General features: G+C 37.2%; 1 protein-coding gene across 2 annotated transcripts in view; it reads left to right on the forward strand.

Moving 5' to 3' along the window:
- CAAP1 (caspase activity and apoptosis inhibitor 1) overlaps positions 1 to 22,258 on the forward strand; it is a 53,221-nt gene that overhangs the window by 8,908 nt on the left and 22,055 nt on the right. The window lies entirely within an intron of this gene.

The raw sequence follows: 22,258 nt of genomic DNA on the forward strand, positions 1-22,258 counted from the left end.
CTCAGCCATTGCATTAGTTTGTTAGGACTGCCATAGCAAAATATCATACACTGGTTGACTTAAAGAAAAGTTCATTTTCTTATAGTTCTGGAGGCTGGAAGTTCAAGATCAAGGTACTGGCAGGGTTGGTTTCCTCTGAGGGCTCTCTTCTTGGTTTGCAGATGGCCACTTTGTTGCTGCTTCTTGACTTGTTTGCCCTTCTCTCTGTGTGTCCCCTGGTGTCTCTCCCCATGTCCTGATCTCTTCTTTATAAGGACACCAGTAAGATTGGATTAGGGTGCACCATAATAGCCTCATTTTAATTTAATTACCTCTTTATTTTTTTTTAATTTTTTAATATTTATATTTGAGAGAGAGAGGAAGAGAGAGAGCACACTAATGGAGGGGCAGAGAGAGAAGGAGACACAGAATCTGAAGCAGCTTTTAGGCTCTGAGCTGTCAGCACAGAGCCGGATACAGGGCTCGAACTCATGCACTGCGAGATCATGACCTGAGCCGAAGTTGGACACTTAACCAACTGAGCCACCCAGGTGTTCCACTTAATTACCTCTTTTAAGGTCCTATCTCCAAAATAGTCCTATTCTTTTTTTTTTTTTTTTAATTTTTAAGTTTATTTTTGAGAGAGAGATAGCAGGTGGGGAGGGACAGAGAGAGGGAGAGAGAGAATCCCAAACAGCTTCTGCACTGTCAGCGCAAAGCCCAGAGTGGGGCTTGAACTCGCAAAATGAGATCATGGCCTGAGCCAAAACCAAAGCTGGACGCTTAACTGACTAAGCCCCCCAAGTGCCCCCAAAGTAGTCATATTCTGAGACACTGGGGTTGAGGCTTCAACCTATGAATTTTTTAGTAGAGGGAAACATAATTAAGCCCATAAATCTGGTTTTTTTTAATTGAGTTACATTTTATTTTATTAATTTTTTTATTATTATTTAAATCCAAGTTAGTTAACATATTGTATAGTAATGATTTCAGGAGAATTTAGTGATTCATCACTTACATATAATACCCAGTGTTCCTCCCAACAAGTGCCCTCCTTAATGCCCATCACCCATGTAGCCCATCCTCCCACCCATTAATTTTTATTTTAGAGAGAGAGAGAGAGTGAGAGAGCAAGCAGGGGAGAGGGGCAGAAAGAGAGAATCTTAAGCAGGCCCCATGCTTAGCATGGAGACTGGTGCAAGGCTGGATCCTACCACCTTGGGATTAGACCTGAGCCAAAATCAAGAGCTCTTTGCTCAACTGACTCAGCCACCCAGGGGCCCCACCCATAAATTATTTAAAAATAAGTTGCAGGGGCGCCTGGGTGGCGCAGTCGGTTGGGCGTCCGACTTCAGCCAGGTCACGATCTCGCGGTCCGTGAGTTCGAGCCCCGCGTCAGGCTCTGGGCCGACGGCTCGGAGCCTGGAGCCTGTTTCCGATTCTGTGTCTCCCTCTCTCTCTGCCCCTCCCCCGTTCATGCTCTGTCTCTCTCTGTCCCAAAAATAAATAAAAAACGTTGAAAAAAAAATTTAAAAAAAAAAAAAAAAAAAAAAAAAATAAAAATAAGTTGCAGATGTCATAGCATGTCATGCTTAATTCGGTATGCGTTTCCTAAAAATAAGGACTACTACATAGCCACAATACAATATCACTTTAACAAAAATAAGCAGTAATTCAAATAATGTCCTCTAATATATTGCCCACATAAAATTTGCCCTATTACTAAAAAAATATTTTATAGTGTATTTATTTATTGTAATTAATGAACTGATTCTGATCCAGGATCCAGTTAGAATTCATGTGTTTCATTTGACTGTTAGCATATCAAAGCTGAGTTTAAAGGGAGGGTTTAGATGTGAGAAATAAAAGCTTAATGACTATCCTGGGAACTTAGTGCACATCTTAAAGGAATTTAAGAAATAACAAAGTAGGGGCACCTGGATGCCCCTACTCGGTTGAGCCTCTGGCTCTTGATTTAGGCTCAGGTTGTGATCTCAAGTGTGGAGCCTGCTCAGGATTCTCTCCCTCCCTCTCTCCCTCCCCCTCCTATACTCTTGTGCATGAGTTTTCTCTCTCTCTCTCTCTCTCTCTCAAAATAAATAAACATAAAATAACTTTAAAAATAACAAGTTAAGCCAAAAGAAAGTTGGAAAAATGAAACAAATGAATGTAAACATTAAAACTAAAGAAATAGTAAGCAAACAAAAGGATGAGTAAGTTATAAACTTGGTCTTTGTAAAGACCAGAACATAGATTAACTCCTTGGGTTAAGGAAGGACATCAGTGGAGAACAGTTATAATTGAGATTAGGAAGAAAGAAGGAGATAATATCATAATTATAGATAGGTGTGAATTCATACACAGCATTGTATAAACAAAGTTGAAACTAGCAAATGGATGGTTTTCTATCACAATACAAATAAACCAAGTAGACTTTCTGTAAAAGTAGAAAATTTGGAGATTAACAAAGAAGAAATTAGAAAGTGAATAGGGATCTACTGTTGAAAAAACTCCAAGACAAGGTGAATTCACAGCTGAATTATTACTTAATAAGTCAAAACATGTAAAGTGTTTACAGCTAATAAAATATTCAATAATGCCTTCTGTTGTTATTTTCAAACATGTTACACCTGTGTTATTTAAATTATTTAAGGCCGTAGGAAAAGGTGTAAAGGTCTTCAATTTACTGTAGGATTTCTGCATAGCTTTAGTACCCCAAATCTCATAAGTAGTGACGAAAAAGTATATGGGGGATTATAGGCCTTCTCACTTGTGAATATAGATGTAAAGATTGTAACTACATATTAGCATGTAGAATCCAGCGCGTTGTATGAAGTAAGTAGTTACACCACTGACCGTGTAGAATTTATTCCAGGAATAAATTTACAGGAAATTTAATTAGAAAGTCTATTAGCATAATTCATATCAGCAAATTAAAGAAGAAAAATTATATGGTCTGATAAGTAGATACTAAAGAGGCCTTTGATAATATTCAGCAGTCATTTCCAATATAAGCTATAGGTAAAAAAGGTACCGTAGAAAACGATTCAGATACAATGAAGGCATTTGACCAAATTTAACTACCCACTTAGTGAATTAAAATGAGGACCTAGCCAGGAAGCCTGTTATGGCCATTAATTTTAAACATTTTCTAGCATTTCTAAACATTAAACATTTCTAGCAAATGCAGTTAGACCAAAAGAAAGATGGGTGGTGGAGAGTAATTAATTTTGATATGATAAACTTTGGAAGAAGAAATAACTGTATTTTTCTTTTCAGTTTATAAGATTATAAATCTAGAATAGCTGAGAGATTCTAGGTTCTTAAAAAAAGACTAGAGGGTGGGGCGCCTGGGTGGCTCAGTCGGTTGAGCGCCGACTTCGGCTCAGGTCACGATCTTGCGGTCCGTGAGTTCGAGCCCCGCATCGGGCCCCTGTGCTGACAGCTCAGAGCCCGGAGCCTGTTTCAATTCTGTGTCTCCCTCTCTCTGACCCTCCCCATTCATGCTCTGTCTCTCTCTGTCTCAAAAATAAATAAACGTTAAAAAAAAAATTAAAAAAAAAAAAAAAATAAATAAATAAATAATTAAAAAAAAGACTAGAGGGCCGCCTGGGTGGCTCAGTCAGTTAAGTGGCCGACTTCGGCTCAGGTCATGATCTCGCGGTCTGTGAGTTCGAGCCCCGAGTCGGGCTCTGTGCTGACAGCTCAGAGCCTGGAGCCTGTTTCAGATTCTGTGTGTCTCTCTCTCTGACCCTCCCCCATTCATGCTCTGTCTGTCTCTGTCTCAAAAATAAATAAACATTAAAAAAAAATTAATTAAAAAAAAAAGACTAGAACTTGATAAGATGGACTATATATAAGCATAAGAAAATCAACAACTGTTCCCTCTTATAGCAGAAGCATCTATAAAAAGAATGCATTAAGCTTTTCCAGACAGATGTGTGTGTGTGTGCATGTGTGTGTGTGTATAGGGTATGTATAGTTACATAAAAGAGATTTATTATAGGAATTGGTTCATGTGCTTACGGATGCCGAGAAGTCCCATGATCGGCTGATCTGCTCTCTGTAAGATGGAGAACAAGAAAAACTGGTGGCAAAATACAGTCTTAGTCCAAAGGACTCCAGAAGCCCAGAAACCAGGAGTGCCCATGTTCTAGGGCAGATGAATGTCTGAACTCCAGCAGACGGAGCTAATTTGCCCTTCTGCCTTGTTTATTCTAGCCCTGAAAGGATTGGATGATGACAGCTCAGGACTATCTGCTTTATTCAGTTCACCAGTTCAAATGCTAATCTCTTCAGGAAGCATCCTCACAAACACCCAGAACTAATGTTTTACCAGCTATCAGGCATTCTTGTGCTGTCACAGGGAACTAAAAAAAAGAAAATTCTCTTCATACAAATTACAAAAACTAGGATGTGCTTTCCAAATACATTTTATAGGAAATTTATGAAGAATATCCTGACATTTTACTAAAAGACAAAAATCATCTGAAAAAAATAGCATAACGTTCTTAATTGTGTAGTCTATGATGGTGGTGCGTGAAGTTCTTAAATTAGACTAAAAACCCAGATCCATTTGGGTAAAGATACCAAAATTTAGATACATTTAAAAAAAAAAAAAAGCGCATCTGCGTGAGAATTTTTTTTTTTAAGTTTGGGTGTTAAATTATGTCATAAAAGAGTCAGTAACCAAACAGAAGATCTGGAAGAAATACTTGAAAGATACAACAATCCTAATAGTAGTGAAAGCTGGTTTCAGGACAAAAAGATTTATGCAAGACAGTTAAGGGCAGTTTATAATAATGTGAAATCCATAAAGATGATCTAACAGGAATATATGCCTTCCATATGCTACACATATGTACATTTCCTGTATGTAGCTTTTATAAGGCAAAAACTACAGGAATCGTGATGTGAAACCAGAAGTGCAGGAGTAATAGGAACTTGATTTTATCTCTCTTATCTATCTAATGATAAATCACTTGGTTAAAAAATAAATCAGGATATTGAACACCTAAATAAATTAATTGATATAGACCATATTCTGTATTCTGAAAACAGAACATATCTTCTGTGGACTATCCAGAAAAGTTGTTAATAAGTTTGGTCATAAAAGCTCAATAAAATTCTCAAAGAACTATTGTCCTGACTTTAGAGCAGTAAACTAAAATGAACAAAAAGGATGTGGAAACTCGCTGCCTACATATTTTAAAACTCAACAGCTTTTAGGTTAAAGAGGAATTATAAACAGTCTAAAAACTAACAATAAATAAAAAACTAACCAGCTCTATGGGATACAGCTAAAGTAGTACTTGGAGGAAAATTTTGCCTTAAATATAGATAACTAATCCCCAAATTAAAATAAGTGAACTAAGTATCAATTCAAGAAGTTAGGGAAAAAAAAAAACCCACAATGAAATAAACTTAAAAATAAATGCATACAGATAAAATGGCATACTTAATTGTGAAAATCTGCTCAGTTTCTTTCTAAGATTGGATCAAACAAAAATACCTACTCATTACTCCTTTTCAGCAACGTACTGGAAGTCCCAACATGTTCAGTGAAGCAATAAAAAGAAATAAAAGTCGCATAGATTAGAAGGAAAAAGTAAAACTCCCTATTTGCACAGGACTTAATGTGTTAATCTGTTGGGGTGCTATAACAAAATACCACAGACTGGATAGTTTATAAACAGAAATTTATTTTTTAGTTCTGTAGGCTAGAAGTCTGAGATCAGGGTGCCAGTATGATTGGGTGAGGGCTCATCTAGCCAGATTGCAGACTTCTTGTATTCTCACATGGTGGAAAGGGCTGTGAGATATGTGGAAAATGTTTTATAAGCGATATAATCTGTGTCTGGCCGGCTTGGTTGGTAGAGCATGCAGCTCTTGATCTGGAGACATGAGTTTGACCATGAAGATTACTATTAAAAAAAAAAGAGAGAGAGCCAGATAATCCCATTCAGGAGATCTCCAGTCTCATGACCTAACCACCTCCAAAAGGTTTCACCTACTAATACCCTCAATGTCGAGGATGAGGATTTCAGTATATGAACTTTGGAGGGGACACAAATCTTCAGACCATGACACAAAAGCATCTATGTAGAAACATCTCAAGAATTTACCAAAAAAACTCCCAGAACACAAATATGGTAGACAGAATAGTGACTTCTCTCCAGAGATGTCTATGTTCTAATCTCCAGAACATAAGGAATATGTTAATTTACATGCAGAAGGGAATTTTGCTGATATGATTAAATTAGGAATCTTGAGATAAGATTATCTTGGATTAACCAGTTGGGACAAGTGTGATCACAAGAATTCTTTTTTCTTTTTTTATGTTTTTATTTATTTTTGAGACAGAGACAGCATGAGTGGGGGAGGGGTAGAGAGAGGGAGACACAATTGGAAGCAGGCTCCAGCCTCCGAGCTGTCAGCACAGAGCCCCTCAGAGCCCGATTAGGGGCTCCAACTCACAAACTGTGAGATCATGACCAGAGCCGAAGTCAGATGCTTAACAGACTGAGTCACCCGGGTGCCCCACAAGAATCCTTATAAGAGGGTAGTAAAAAGATCAAAGGCATCCAAAAGAGATGGGATGACATGAGCAGAGGTTTCAGTGATGTGCTTGGAAAGGAGTCACAACCTAAGGCATGTAGGGCGGCTTCTTAGAAACTGGAAAAGACAAAGAAATAGATTCTTCCTTGGAACCTCCAGAAGGAAGCATCACTACCTACACCTTGATTCTCCTGTGCTAAGACTTCTTTGGGGTTTCTGAATTCCGGAAGAGTAACAGAATAAGCTCATGTTGTCCTAAGCCAATAAATGGGTGGTAATTTGTTACAGTGGCAATGGAAAACTAATGCAAGGTACCTGATTGAAATGTAGATCGGGGCGCCTGGGTGGCTCAGTCAGTTAAGCAGCCGACTTCGGCTCAGGTCATGATCTTGCGGTCCGTGAGTTCGAGCCCCGCGTTGGGCTCTGTGCTGACAGCTCAGAGCCTGGAGCCTGTTTCAGATTCTGTCTCCCTCTCTCTGACCCTCCCCTGTTCATGCTCTGTCTCTCTCTGTCTCAAAAATAAATAAACGTTAAAAAAAAAAAATTAAAAGAAAATGTAGATAGAAGCCAGAATTATAGATTGTTGCCTGGAGCCATAGAGAGGTTTTGCTGATTTAAACATGTAAAAATTTCAAATCGTTTCTAACATTTAAAAACCAAGTGATATCCCACCAAAAATCTGTATTTTTTGAAAAATCAGATCAACAACTTTTCCTAGGAGCGCAGAAAATTATTTGGACCTGAGTGTAGCTATTGTCTTTTTGTCTGGTATGTATGTATTTCATTGTGCTGCACAGTACTTCATTTGCCTGAATGCTTAATGTACAAAATATCTATAAAATGAAACTCTGATTGAAGGAGAAATACAGGAGAGCCAAAAGGTTGACGTTGGAACCAATTATGTCAGTTTGTCAGTGTCTTATCAACTGAGACATTTACCTTTTTTCATCCCAATTTTAATGAATAAAAATAATTTCAAATTGGTCCAGCTAAAGTAATCTATGTTACTAAAATATATCAAAATTTGATACTTTATTTTAATGGGCGACCTATGTGCTTTTATTACAGTTTTTATTGGAAGCTTCTTAGGATTGTCTAAGAAGCTATAAAGTTACAATTTTCAATATAAGGTGTATATGTATGGGTATGTGTATGTATATGGTATTTAATATGCCCTATGTAAATTAATCTTTTCTTAACTACCAGAAATAACAAGAAGGCAGAAGCAGTAGTTGTAAGAAATTTTTGACAGTGTGTTACTTTGAAATTTGAAACTAATGAGTGTTAACTTGTAGCAATTTTTATAGAAATGAGATTTAGGAACTGTAAAGATAAAACTTCTGTAGTTTCTAAATATCTTCATTTTCAAAAGGGTGAGGGATGGGGTTTTCACTTTAGTTCACCTTCACAAGTTTATGTTAACAGTCCAAAAACCTCAGCATCTCTAGTTTTGCAGTGTTTTAGAACTGTTGGTATTATGACAAGATTTGTAAATGTTACAGATTATGACAGTTGCTTAACAATAACAATAATTTTAAGTAAATAAAGTAATATAGAGGCCTGGCATTAGAGTGCTGTCTCCATTTGGAATGTGCTAGAAAAAGCTTTATAGCTAAAATAGCACTAAAAATGAGGACAGGTATTAGCTCAGCCTATAATGTAAGATGATTATGCTCTAAAGAATATGTTTGTAATGATATTTAAATCTTCAATAGTGCAATAAAATAATCAGGATTGAAGTTTTATATATAAAGAATAAAAATACAAACACTTTAGGGAGATCTTAGCAGTATTTTAGAATTGCTCTCATAAATAACTTTTCATGAGTCTTAGGTTAATGTGTTTTTAGTGAGTGATATTGAGGGAGGATTTGGTGGAAGTGAAACTGTGTTTTCCTACAGATAATAAATATGTTGAGATAATATCACAGTTCTAGAAGATAAAGAAATGAAAAAATCCAGGTTCTCAAAATAATGTATATCACAAAGTAGTTCCTATATGAGTGTTATGGAAATATTGTTCCTGGTCACTGCTACTTTCTTAGAGAATGGGCATACTCTAAATTAGCTATTACTGGATTCCCATTTTGGATGATTAACTTAAAAAAAAACACAAGATATTTCTAAATAGGCTTTAGAGATTTTAGGTAGCACATAAAAATTGGACCATTTTATGTTCACTAGAATATTTTTTTTTTAATTTTTTTTTAACGTTTATTTATTTTTGGGACAGAGAGCATGAACTGGGGAGGGGCAGAGAGAGAGGGAGACACAGAATCGGAAACAGGCTCCAGGCTCTGAGCCATCAGCCCAGAGCCTGACGCGGGGCTCGAACTCACGGACCGTGAGATCATGACCTGAGCTGAAGTCGGACGCTTAACCGACTGAGCCACCCAGGCGCCCCTGTTCACTAGAATATTTAAAACAGTGAATAAAATTAACATGAAATTGTTTTTATAAAATGAATAATTATTGGTAGGAATTATTTTAAATCTCCGTTTTTTTTATTACATCTGTTTTGTGCATCTCAAAGGTGAATATTTTTTCGGGGGGGGGTGGGAGGTGGTGTCCCTGGGTGGCTCAGTCAGTTAAGTGTGTGACTCTTGATTTCAGCTCAGGTCATGGTGTTACACTTTGTGGGTTTGAGCCCCCACGTTGGACTCTGCCCTGACAGCGTGGAGCCTGTTTGGGATTCTCTCTCTCCCTCTCTCTTGGCCCCTTCCCCCTTAAAAATAAACGTAAAAAAATGGAATACATGGGTATTAAATATAAGTGGTTGAAAAGATCAAGTTGGCTGGTGGGAATGCAAACTGGTGCAGCCACTCTGAGAAACAATATGGAGCTTCCTCAAAAAATTAAAAATAGAACTACCCTACGATCCAGCAATTGCACTACTAGGTGTTTACCCAAGGGATACAGAGATGCTGTTTCAAAGGGCACATGCACCCCAATGTTTATAGCAGCACTATCAACAATAGCCAAAGTATGGAAAGAGCCCAAGTGTCCACCGATGGATGAATAGATAAGATGTGGTATGTGCGTGTGTGTGTGTGTGTGTGTGTGTGTGCGTGTGCGTGTGTGTGTGTGTGTGTGTGTGTATATATTTATGTATATCTATGTGTGTATATATGTATATATATACACATATATATACATATATATACAATATATATATATACACAATATATACACAATATATATATATATATATATACATATATACACACACAATGGAGTATTAGCAATCAAAAAGTGAAATCTTTAAATCTTGCAACTATGTGGATGGAACTAGAGGGTATTATGTTAAGCAAAATTAGAGAAAGACAAATATCATAGGACTTCACTCATACAAGGACTTAAAGACAGAACAGATGAACATAAGGGAAGGGAAAGCAAAAATAATATAAAAACAGGGAAGGGGACAAAACATAAGAGACTCTTACATATGGAGAACCAACAGAGGGTTACTGGAGGGCTTGTGGGAGGGGGCTGGGCTAAATGGGTTAGGGGCTTTAAGGAATCTGCCCCTGAAATCATTGTTGTACTATATGCTAACTAACTTGGATGTAAATTTAAAAAAAAAAAAAAAAAAAAAGATCAAATTGGTGTCATCTACTAGTTACAATGTACTGGCTACTATGTACAGTATACTAGATTTTAGTACATTGTAATAATTATATCTCTTAAATAGCTTTAAGCTATTCTACCCTTCAAAATAGGAGTAGCTTCCTGTTTACTGCTGTTAATGGTCACTTGAGGCTTAGGCACTTTAGTGAAGATAGAATGCAAGAAGAGTATAGTGCTTAGATGTAGGTGAGTTAAATGACTACTTTGCATTAATATATTTATTCTTGAAAATATTGAGCTATTCCTCTGGCTTGGTCAGTTGTCTTATTGAGAGCAGCAGCTAGAACTGTGCTGTGTGACCACTCTTCTGTTGCTGAACCTTAGCAGTGATGTGTGATAGAACTTTGATGCTATATGTCAATTAGAGATTAACATCTGCTTTAGTTTTCCTACTGAGCTATCCTAACACAGCTACTACTGAGGATATTTGAAACAGGGCTCATGAGCAAATGGCTAAGAAAGAATTCTTGAGACATTTTTGCTGCAAAATGATGGTTTGATTGTAGCACGAGGACAGGACCCAGGAGCAGAAAGAGCTGTTTTGGGATTGTGAAGAGTGACTGATTATATACTTTAAAGTTTGTGAAGAGAAGGGGGATAGAGATAAAGTAAGTTTCTAAGAAGTTTGGAAGTAAGGCTTTCAGGACCTTGAGGGGTTGACTGCTGTTAAGATAAGGTTACCTTTAGTCTTTAATAAAAGGTAAACATGAAGACACAAGATAGCCATGAGGTCCTTGAGGAAGGTCATGTCCTTCATGCTTCAGGTGTCTATCAGTGGGCTGCAGGCTGTAAGGAAATTTTTTTTTTTTTTTAATTTTTTTTTTTTTTTCAACATTTTTTTATTTATTTTTGGGACAGAGAGAGACAGAGCATGAACGGGGGAGGGGCAGAGAGAGAGGGAGACACAGAATCGGAAACAGGCTCCAGGCTCCGAGCCATCAGCCCAGAGCCTGACGCGGGGCTCGAACTCACGGACCGCGAGATCGTGACCTGGCTGAAGTCGGACGCTTAACTGACTGCGCCACCCAGGCGCCCCAGGAAATTTTTTTTAATAAATTTTTTTAATGTTTATTTACTTTTGAGAGAGAGACAGACAGACAGGGTGTGGGCAGGGAAGGGGCAGAAAGAGAGGGAGACACAGAATCTGAAACAGGCTCCAGGCTCTGAGTTGTCAGCACAGAGCCCGACGCGGGGCTTGAACCCACGAATCATGAAATCATGACCTGAGCTGAAGTCGGACACTCAACTGACTGAGCCACCCAGGCCCCCAGGAAATTTAACTTAGACTACATTTCTCTTGCCTTTGTTTCCCTTATTGCTTACCACCTTTAGTTTTTAATAAGGGAAAAACATCCATGTCCTTTTTGATGAATTAGAGCTATCCAGTAGGTTCAGCTCATCAAACAGGCAATAGTATTCAGCCAAATGCTAAGTTTTCAGTAAATGTCAATAAAACTGAACTTGTTGGGAATAAAAGAATCTTCCACAAACTACTGTTACTAAACTTCAGAGAAGTAAAGTATTTGAGGTCTCCTGGGTGGTTCAGTCAGTTAAGTGTCCCACTCTTGATACTGGCTTAGGTCGTGATCTTGACATCATGGGATTGAGTCCTGCAGTGGTTTCTGTGCCCAACAGTGGAGCCTGCTTGGGATTCTCTCTACCCCTCATCCACTTTTTCTTTGTCTCAAAATAAATATTAAAAAAAAAAAAAAGGAAAAGTATTTGAGCAAAATTTACGGTGCTCTGGAGCATTGGATTAATGGGCAAAATAATACATAAGTAAGCATTTTTAAAAAAATTTTTAGGGGCGCCTGGGTGGCGCAGTCGGTTAAGCGTCCGACTTCAGCCAGGTCACGATCTCGCGGTCCGTGAGTTCGAGCCCCGCGTCAGGCTCTGGGCTGATGGCTCGGAGCCTGGAGCCTGTTTCCGATTCTGTGTCTCCCTCTCTCTCTGCCCCTCCCCCGTTCATGCTCTGTCTCTCTCTGTCCAAAAATAAATAAAAAACGTTGAAAAAAAAAAAATTAAAAAAAAAAAAAAAAAAAAATTTTTAAAAATGTTTTTATTTATTTTGAGACAGAGAAAGACAGAGCATGAGCAGGGGAGGGGCAGAGAGAGAGGGAGACACAGAATCCGAAGCAGGCTCCAGGCTCTGAGCTGTCAGCACGGAGCCCGATGCGGGGCTCGAACTCGCAAACTGCAAGATCATGACCTGAGCCTAAGTCGGACGCCTAACTGACTGAGCCACCCAGGCGCCCCATAAGTAAGCATTTTAATCAGTGAATAAAAAAAATAGGTCTCAGGTAGACCCAAGACTAGAGCCTTTTGGGAATGATGCTCTTCAGAAAATGACCTGTGATTCACCTGACTCACATGACCCATTTATGCTTTGTACCAATTACTTGTGTGTTTAGCTCTGTTGTGGAAAATTTTATTGTACAGTGAACCTTCGCATACCTAACCCATTTGTCCCCTTCCATATTATTTTAAAACCCCTCCTCCCAATTTCTTCCAATTTGATAACTGAAGCAGATCTTGACCCAGTTACCTTTTTGTGTGTGTGTGATTTTATAGTTTTTTTTTTTTTTTTTTTTTTTTTTTTTTTTTTTTTAAGTTAGAAAACATATAGTGTAGTCTTGACTTCAGGAGTAGAATCAAATGATTCATCACTTTCATACAACACCCAGTGCTCACCACAACAAGTACCCTCCTTAATGCCATCACCCATTACCCTCCCCAGCCCCTAACACTAAGTTCTCTGTACTTAAGAATCTCTTATGGTTTGCCTCCCTCTCTGTTTCTGTCTTATTTTTCCTTTCCTTCCCTTCCGATCATCTGTTAAGTTTCTCAAATTCCACATATAAGTGAAGTGTGATATCTGTCTTTCTGTGACTGACTTAGTTTGCTTAGGATAACACCCTTGACTTCCGTCCACATTGTACAAATGGCATGATTACATTCTTTTTCATTGCCAAGTAGTATTCCATTGTATATATACACCACATCTTCTTAATCCATTCCTCAGTTGATGGACATTTGGGCTCTTTCCATAATTTGGCTATTGTTGCTGGTGCTGCTGTAAACATTGGGGTATATGTGCCCATTCACATCAGCACTCCTGTGTCTTTTGGATAAATTCCTACTAGTGCAATTGCTGTTGACCCAGTTATTTTTAAATGTTAAGCAGATTGCCACCTCTCCAGAATCTCTAGAACATTCTTTAGAATGGGAGGAAGTGGACTTCTCACAGGTCTCAGATGGGATCTTCAGGTGAATTGCAACTTTATTTCCCCATAAAGAACTTTGAGGGACTTGGGAAGCATTGTTTGTGGTTTTGTAACTTCTCTCCACACAAGACAATGAGTATTCTTTGTGTTACAGAAACCTAATTAAAAAAAAGGTTTTTTTTTAATGTTTATTTTTGAAGGAAAGACAAAGCATGAGTGGGGAAGGGGCAGAGAGAGAGGGAGACACAGAAACCTAGCAGGCTCTAAGCTCTGAGCTGTCAGCACAGAGCCCAACTCAGAGCTCAAACTCCCAACCATGGATCATGACCTGAGCTGAAGTCAGACCCCCAACCTACTGAGCCACCCAGGTGCCCCCAGAAACCTAATTTTTAAATTGTATCTGTTGTCATTTTTATTGTCTGTCAATTTACTGCCTCATCTTGCTGCTCAAGGACTTGGTTAGATGTTAGCAGGTATTTTTCTTTTTTCTGCTATTTCCTTATCACTATTTTAAAGTGATTTTATTTTATTTTAAAGTTAAGTTTTTCTTAATCACTTAACTGATTCTCTTTGTATTAATTGCCCTTTCTAGTTCATTTGAAAAATAAATTCACTGATGTTCACAGTGTGCTAATCTCGTTGTTGATGACTGTCTCCTAATATCTTTAATACATGTGTGAACTTGTCTAATACACGTGTGAACTTGTCTAATACACATGTGAACTTCAAATACTCCATTTGAAGTGTTTGCTTACCAAGAGTCATTCATGTTTGTTTCCAGTTCAGTTATGGTAGTTGCATAATTTAGTTAAACATATAAACAGAGGAAATACCAATATGAAAAGAATAGTTGATAAGTTGATTGCTTTGAAAAACTCAGAGTGGAGTTATTAAAAAAGTTACCAGTTAGCTATGGGATAACAATTAAAAGTTTGGGGAACATTGAATAAATATAAAGGCTAATTTTTTTTTGCACTCAGATTTTTGCACCTTAAATAAGCCAAAAGTAGAAATAGTTTATGTGACTAGGATGAAACTGACCTGTGTTCTGTGAATTCACAATAAAGGTAAGGCTGTGGCCTTAGATGCAAAGATTGGTGAAGGAAGGTAACAGTTCTGTTTTATGTTAACCTAAAATGCTTCAATTATATATAACTTAAAGGTGCTTCCCTGTGTTAATAAGATTTTTTTTTTCCAGGCAAATGACATTACTTGTCTGAGTTAGAAAAAAGGAATTACACTGTATTAGGTTTGTTTTTGTTTTTGTTTACTTTTATTATGAAAAGTTTCAAGGGTATAGAAAAGTACAGAGAATAATAGTGTAATGACACTCCCATATACCAATTGGCTAGATTTAGTGATTATAGCAATTTTCAATTTTCCATTTTGCTTCCTCTTTTTTCTTGAAGTATTATAAAGTGAATTATAGTAATTTTGAATATTTGTGTGAATTTCCAGAAAATAAGGACATTTTCACACATAACCGTGTATCTAGTGTCTCTTATTTAAGAGCTTATTTATTTGAATGCATGTACATAGTACAAAAGTTTTTAAAATATATAGTGAAAATAAATCTTTTTCCTTTTACCGATTTCCTCCCTTCCTGTTCCTGCAGGAACAGTAAGCCAGGTTCTTGTGTATCCTCCCAGAAATATTCCATAGTTTACAAATATATGTGTGTATGTATTTTTTCTTTTCACACAAAATGGCAGCATATTGTGCAAACGATTCCATACCTTTCCCACTTAATTTTTTCCATATAATAGAATGTCTTTCCTTGGGTTTTTTTCTACCTAGTACATGTAAGGCTTCCTGTATATACCTGTATACTATTCCATTGTTGTACGTAGCAAAAATTTAACGGTCTATTGGTGGACGTTTAAGTTGTTTACTCTTTTGTTACTACAAATGTTATAAATATTTCCGTATATAAGTAATGTTGTTCCTCTGTGTTTATGTGTAGCATAAATATCTAGAAGTTAATTATTGAGTCAGATGTTTGCACATTGGAAATCTTTAAAGATTTTGCCATAATTGACTTACAGAGTTTTAACTGATTTGTACCCCTACATGTGGAGTGTATGTGTTCCTACTCTTTAATTTTGATCTTTGTTCATTTGATAGATTAAAAAAAATAGTATCTCTGGGCACCTGGGTGGCTAAGTTGGTTGAACATCTGACTTTGGCTCAGGTCATGATCTCGCAGTTCTTGAGTTTGAGCCCCATGTTGGGCTTGCTACTGTGAGTACAGAGCCTACTTGGGATTCTCTGTCCCTCTCTCTCTCTGCCTCTCCCACACTCATGCTCTCTCAAAAATAAAAATTAAAAAAAGATAGCATCTCATTGGAATTTTAATTTGTATTCTCTTATTATGAATGAATAACCATCTTTCGACACATAGAGCTGTTGGAGTTTTCTGTGAACTCTCATTTTTTTATCCTTTGTATGTAGTTGGAAGACTGGCCTTTTTAATATATTGTTGGTGATATGGGTTGCAATTACTTTTTGCTTGTTGCTTTTTTAAAAAATACTTTTAAGGCTTTTACTTTTTTTTGCATGCATAAATATTTCATGTTTATATAGTCTAATTTTGTTATTCTATTATATTTTCTGCTTTTTATTTTATATTTAGAAAAGGACTCTATTCTGAAATTATAAAAAGTATTCTTGATATTTTCTTTTAGTACTTTATGGATTTTTAAATGTTTAAATCTTTGATTCATTTGAAATTTATTTTGGTCTAAGTTTCAAGGTAGGGCTCTGACGTACTCTTTTAATTTTCATTTTGCCATATTCCTCTTTATAATCATCAAGAATTGCCTTAGAATATTGTTTTCACAATTCTTGATTAGACTGTTCTTACTCAGTAAATTTGATCTGTATATTTATTTCCTTAATTTCTTTTTATTCCCTCCTTTGTTTTCTGTTACAAACGTGTGTGAATCTGTACTTCCATTAATTTTTTTAAAGTGAATAGTCAAATACATGGGTATGGTTTAAAAAATATAAATAGTACCATCCTTCCATGCTGCTGTGATGGTGTGCATGAATGCCTTGGCACATGCTTTCAAGAGCATTGGCAGCACCAAAAAATTGAAGTAAAAACAATGCCAAAAAGTGGGACAAACGCCATGTTCTAGGGTCTTTCTAGGCCATGCTCCAAAGTCATAGTCCGTTTTCCAACTGTGATGATGAAGCATGGTTACATTGGCAAACTTGAAATCATTGATAACAGAGCTGGGAAAATTGTTTGAATCTCACGGGCAGGTTAAACAAGTGGGCAGTGATCAGGCCCAGATTTGATATATGACTCAAAGATCTAGGAAAATGGCAGACTAGTCTGCTCCTGTCCCACCAGATTGCTTTCGTTGTACTGACAACCTCAGCTGGCATCATGGACCATAAAGAAGCAAGATATAAACCCACAGAAGGGACAATCCTGGGATTCTTTTTTCTGAGTGTGTAGTACATATGTGCAAATAAAATGCCTCAGTGGGGAATATAATTCAAACAGTACAAAATAGTACAAAAAGGTATACAGTTAGAAATGTTTCCTGCCTTTTCATTCCCATCTGTCTCAGGCCTTCCCTTTCTTGTGGATTATGCGTCTTTTGTTGCCTGTCATGCCTGTCTTTTCATTGAAATTCCAGTTTTTAAAATAATTCTGTCTTGATGCTTTAAAAGCATAAGTTTACCCAAGAAGAAGGAAGTATTTTTCTCTGGGGCCTTGAGATCAAATTCAGAGTGAAAACTGACTTTATGCTTTGAGATACATATTAGCCATATGAATATGTATATGGCTACGGCTACCTGTAATTTTTAGGTATTACTACGTGGAGAAGTATTTCTGCAGGTAGTAGCAAGTCTAAGTAAATGCAGAGAGTCAAGGTTGTAGAATTAAACTGCCTGCATAATTTAAATTTAATAATGCCTGCCAGCATAACTCCACAGCTTGCTGTCTCTCTGATGTTTGGCATGTTACTTAAATCTGGAGAATAGGGGTAATATCAGCACCTAACCTATAGGATTTTGATGGTGATTAAGTGAGAAAAAGATTGTAAGGTGGTTAGAATAGTACCTGTTACATGGTAAGCATTGATAAAAACACGTTGCTGTATTTGCTTTGGGATTTTTACTCTGAATCTGGAATAATAAGTATTCCTAAAATTCCACTTTACATTGCTGAGTATTGGGGATTTTCCCCACATTTTTTAAAATGAAAGCCTGAGGAATGTGAAATAATTCATTGTGATTTTTAATTATTTTTCTTTACTGTTGCTTTTTAAAAAACAATTTGTTGCTTACAAGTGTCTAAAGTTTTAAGTTGTTACAAAAAATAGTTTAAGAGGAAGCTACTGTACATATATTTTCAAGCATAAAAGGATTTTTCTAACAAATGAGATCAATTTGTTATGTTGACATTACTCTTTATAAGCTCAATTCTCTTAGACATATATGAATATAAAGGATAGACTGCTTTTAGGCTAGTAAATGGTAATAAATTGGTTATCTTATTTTACCATTTATGTTCTCATATCCTTTATAAATTGCTGTTAGGCCATAATACTTAGGTGTAGACTATTCTACATAATAGGGTAAGTTTATCAGAAATGAAAGGATACGTTTTTCATGAAACCTTCACAAAAAGTATTACTAATCATCGACAGTGCTGTGACCTAATTCTTAGACTCTACAAAGTAGTAACATGTTTGTACATCTTATAAGTTTGTACCTTTATTTTTTTGAATAAAAATTTTTTTTTAATGTCTATTTGAGAGAGAGACAGTGCATGAGCAGGGGAGGGTCAGAGAGACGAAGACAGAATCTGAAGCAGGCTCCAGGCTCTGAGCTGTCAGCACAGAGCCTGATGTGGGGTTCCAACTCATGAGTGGTGAGATTCTGACCTGAGACCAAGTCAGACCCTTACCCGATGATCGGAGCCACCCAGGCACTCCCACAAGTTTGTACCTTTAAATGCACTTACAAAGTAATCTCATGCTAATTCCTTGAAAACATAGAAATACAGGGATACAACAAAAAGGAAAACCTCTTTGATTTCCTTTAGTCAATTTTATATAGACTATAGCCCCCTATTTAGGGAATTGTCTCTTCACAAAAACAGAGTTGCAGGGGGCCAGTTATACCATGAATCCTTAGAGAATCATGGATCAGAGAAAAACTGGAGTTTACTGTGACTCTTTGCTTAATGTTACTTGGAGAGAGGAAATGGAGAAAAAAGTTAAATTTTGCTGTCTTTTGCTGAAGGAATTTGCTGAGGGACACAGTGGAGATACGGATTTATTTGCTTTGTGGAAAGGCCCTTTGAGAAAAATTAAGATTGTTTTGCCCCATTTCTTAGTTTTTGAAGGTGACAGTTTACCACTATATGATTCAATATTTTTGAGCCTGCTCTAAGACTTTTGTGGTATTTCAATTAAAAAAAATTTAAGGTATAATTTAGATATAGTACAATTCACCTTTTTTTTGCTATACAGTTCTGTAAGTTTGGACAAGTGGATGGTAATTTATCTACCACCATAATCACAATATAGAATAGTTCTATCACACTAACAATTTCCTCCATGCCTCTTTGTAGTCTTCTCCCTCCATCCCCAACCCCTGCAAACCCCTGATCTGATTTCTGTCCCCATACCTTTTCTTTTTCTAGAGTGTCATATGGATGGAATAATACAGTATATAGCCTTTTGAGTCTGGCTTCTCTCAGCACAATGCATTTGAAATTCATTTGTGTTGTGTATATCAATCGTCCCTTCCTTTTTATTGCTAAGTAGTTAGTGTTATATTGTGTGGGCTTACTATAGTTTATTAATCCACTCCCATTTGAGGTAATCTTATAAACCAAAATAATGACCCTCCAAAGGTGTTTATATTCTGACTTCGGAACCTGAGGACATGTTACTTTATTTGACAAAAGGAACTTTGCAGATTTCGTTTAGGTTAAGGACTTTGAGATGGAAAGCATATCCTGGATTATCCAGGTCATCCTAATTTAATTCTATGAGTTCCTAAAAGTTGAAGAGGAAGACAGAAGAGGTCAGAGACATCTAACATGAGACATCACTAGAATCTGGGCATGATCCTCAGCTTGCAGCCAGCAAGGAAGCAGGGACTTTGGTCCTGCAACCTCTGTGAACTGAATTCCGCCAACAGTCCAAAGGAGCATGAAATGAATTCTCCCCTAGAGCATCCAGAAAGGAATGCATCCTGTGGACACTTTGATTTGAGTCCAGTGAGACCCATACCAGATTTAGGACCTACAGAACTCTAACATGGTGCATAATGTTGTTTTAAGCTATCAGGTTTGTCGTAATTTGTTATGGCAGCAATAGAAAATTAATAAAGCGACATTTGAGCTGTTGACAATTTATGATGATTTCAAATAAAGCCACTATACATGTTCACACACAGGTTTTTGTGCGAACATAACAAGTTTTAATTGTCCTTGGTCAAGTACCTAGGAGTGGGGGTTGCTAGGGCATGTCGGCATCCTTGCTGATACTGTGTATGAGAGTTCCATTTGTCTGCTGTTTTGATTTTAGCCATTTTAATATATGTGTAGTGGTATGGCATTGTGGTTCCAAATTTGCATTTCCTTAATAACAAATGACATTGAACATATCTATTATTGTGTTTATTTGGATCTGTATATCTTCCTTGGTCAAGTGACTATTAATTTTTTATTAAATTTTTTTTTTCAACGTTTTTTATTTATTTTTGGGACAGAGAGAGACAGAGCATGAACGGGGGAGGGGCAGAGAGAGAGGGAGACACAGAATCGGAAACAGGCTCCAGGCTCCGAGCCATCAGCCCAGAGCCCGACGCGGGGCTCGAACTCACGGACCGCGAGATCATGACCTGGCTGAAGCCGGATGCTTAACCGACTGCGCCACCCAGGCGCCCCACTATTAATTTTTTAACCACTGATCTGATTTTTTATATTGGGTTCTTTATTTTTTATTTTCATTACTGTGATTTGAGAGGTTTTTGTTTGTTTGTTTTTTTCAGAACAGGAGTTGGGGAGAGGGGTGAAGGGTCAGGGGAGAGACTATCTTAAGTAGGCTCCATGCTCCACACGGAGCCTGATGCAGGGCTCAGTCTTGGGACACTGGGTTCATTACCTGAGCTGAAATTAAGAGTTTGACGCTCAGCCGAAAGAGCCAACGAGGCACCCCTTGAGAGTTCTTTATATACTCTGAATACAGTCCTTTATCAGATAACGTGGCTTGCAAATATTTTCTCCCAGTCTTGCTTGTCGTATATTCTGTCACCATCGCCTTAGAAGAGTAGATTTGTTTAATGTGGGGGAAATCCAATTTATCAACTATTTTTATATATAGACCATGCTTTTGGTGAAATCTTTTCTTAACCCAAGGTCACAAAGGATTTTTTTCCTGCATCTTCTAAAGATTTTATAGGTTTACATTTTTTAAGTTTGTGATCATTTTGAGTTAGTATTTGTATATGATACAAGATATTGATTGAGAATTATATGCAGGGTGCCTGGGTGGCTCAAGTCAGTTAATTGTCCAACTTCAGCTCAGGTCATGATTTCATGGTTCATGGGTTTGAGCCCCACTTGGGGTTCTGTGGTGACAGCTCAGAGCCTGGAGCCTGCTTCGGATTCTGTTAACTCCCTCTCTCTGCCCCTCCCCCACTCATGCTCTGTCTCTCAAAAAAGAAACATTAAAAAAATTAAAAAGAAAATTATATCCGTATGGATATCCAGTTGTACTTGTACCATTCGTTCAGTTTGTTAATTGCCTTTGTACTTTTGTTGAAAATCAGTTGACGATGTATATGTGGGTTTATTTCTGGGCTCTCTTTTGTTCCATCAGTACATACGTTCATCTTTTTTCCAATATCATAGCGTCTTCATTACTGTAGCTTTGTAGTCTTGAAATCTGGTAATGTACATCCTTCAACTTTTTTTTTTTTTTTTTTTTTTTTTTTTTTTCTGTTTTGGCTACTCCAGTTTCTTTGCCTGTTTCTTATTTTTAATAGTAGGAAGCTCATAGAATGATAGGCTGGCTTCTTTTAGCCTCTGTTTCTATTCCCTGGAATCTGGAGAGAATCCATCGTTACACCTTTTGTTATGCCAATTTGCCTGATGGTCAGCTTTTGCCAAAATGGGAAGACACTGGCTGGTTGGTCTGGTTTCTTTATCCTTGAGGTATCTTCCTTTTGTATTTTTTTTTTTTTAATGTTTATTTCTTTTTGAGAGAGAGAGAGGGAGAGCATGAGTGGGGGAGGGAGGGAGAGAAGAAGGGAGGGGGAAAAAGAGAGAGACAGAGACAGAGAAAGGGAGGGAGGAAATCCCAAGCAGGCCCCATGCTGTCTAGGCAGAGCCCATCCTGGGCTGTGAGGTCAGGACCTGAGCCGAAATCAAGAGTGGGACGTTTAACTGACTGACTCACCCAGGCACCCCCTGTGTATTTTTTATTTGGATAGAATTTGACTTTTTTCCCCTTTAAAAGTACCAAAAGTTGAAACTTTTGGTAATTCACATGTGTAGTGGTTCTTAAGTTCCACAGATCTCCCCAATGTATTACTCTGATTAAAAAAAAATATCCTTTGAGTGTTGAGTTTTATAAGTTCTTTGTATATTTTGAATATTTGAATATATCCTTTTATTGGATATGTCATTTGCAAATATCTTCTCTTATTTCATAGGTTGACTTTTATTTTTATTGATAGTTTCCTTTGCTGTGCGGAAACCTTTTATTTTGATGCAATCCCAATAGTTTATTTTTTATTTTGTTGTAAAAAAAAAAAAAAAAGTCAAGAGTGGAATTGTATTTGGGGTAAAAGAAAGTAAGTTGGACTTATACTGGTTGGAGGACTTAAACCCCA

Source organism: Neofelis nebulosa, chromosome 12 (assembly GCF_028018385.1).
Source record: "Neofelis nebulosa isolate mNeoNeb1 chromosome 12, mNeoNeb1.pri, whole genome shotgun sequence".
Classification (NCBI taxonomy): domain Eukaryota; kingdom Metazoa; phylum Chordata; class Mammalia; order Carnivora; family Felidae; genus Neofelis; species Neofelis nebulosa.